The sequence below is a fragment of the Eleutherodactylus coqui genome, chromosome 13, assembly GCF_035609145.1.
Source record: "Eleutherodactylus coqui strain aEleCoq1 chromosome 13, aEleCoq1.hap1, whole genome shotgun sequence".
Classification (NCBI taxonomy): Eukaryota; Metazoa; Chordata; class Amphibia; order Anura; family Eleutherodactylidae; genus Eleutherodactylus; species Eleutherodactylus coqui.
The window spans coordinates 60,494,286-60,495,649 of NC_089849.1; positions in this window are offsets into that span (position 1 = coordinate 60,494,286).

Genomic DNA, 1,364 nt, shown 5'->3' on the forward strand with positions numbered 1-1,364 from the left:
GGCAAATGCGCTTATAAAAGTGCTCCCGGACATCGTACATGAAGACCAAATAGGTTTTGTTAAAAGCAGGCAGGCTTCTAATGGCACGAGATCGATCCTAAACGTAACGCACTTGGCGGAAGTCTCAAAGATACCAACTGTACTGCCAGCCCTAGATGCAGAAAAAGCCATTGATAGGGTGCATTGAGGCTATGCTTTTGAAACCATGAGGTAATTTGGCTTTGACGAAGAGGTGTTCCATGCCATCCGGGTCCTGTACTCGTCACCAACAGCGAGGGTATTGGTAGACAGCACCATATCTGAACTAATCAGTATATCAGACAGAACAAGGTAGGGATGTCCATTGTCCCCACTATTGTTTGTTCTTATCATAGAACCGCTAGCAGAGGCCATAAGATCAAGCATGGAGATAAGGGGAGTCTCGATGGGTTCTTGCCAACATAAGATGTAATTCTGACGGTAAACAACCCCCTTCTATCATTAAGGAAAGCCATGGAAATCCTAGACCAATTTAGCACAATATCCTTCTATAAACTCAATGTAGGAAAATCCCAAATTTTGGGTTTACACGTCCCCAAAGACCTTACACAAACTATAAACGCAGAGTTTCCCTTTAGCTGGCAAGAAAGGCATACCATCTCTAGGGGTAACCGTAACGTATCCTCTGATTAACATAGAAAAAGAAAACTTTCCACCACTCCTGTCCTCTCTACAATTAGAACTAGACCGCCTCTCTAAAATATGCCTATCCTGACTAGGAAAGGTAATGACATACAAAATGAAAATTCTTCCCAAAATATTATACTTTTCTAGAGCCCTACCTATACCGATATCCAAACTCACTCTGATTAAATTGCAAAAACAGCTACCAAACTTTATATGGGGTGGGAAAAATCCTTGAATATCTTTATCAATTCTTGCTCTACATAGGAAAAATTGAGGCGCGAATGTCCCAAATATAGAAGCATACAATAAATCAATAATATTGCACCAAAGTAAATTTTGGATCAACAAGGGAAACACTCCCTGTTGGAAAATAATGGAAGAAAGTATCTTGAAGGGAAGCAGCACACTTCATTCTCTACTATATGCAGCAGCCCTAATAACACAACTTTATCTCTCTGAAGCAAAGTTTGTGGTCAGAGAAATGTCCCCTCCTATGAGGGCTACAATTGAGGCCTAGCAATCTCTAACCAAAAAGGTGATTACATATAGCTGCCCACAGAACACAGCATTACCTATTGAAATCCTAAACCATCTGATCCCCAACTTAACAGTATCAAATTGGAAACGATTGGGGATAAAAAGAGTAGAGGATCTCATGGAGCCAGAGGGGATGAAAGAGTTTGGCATGCTTCAGACAT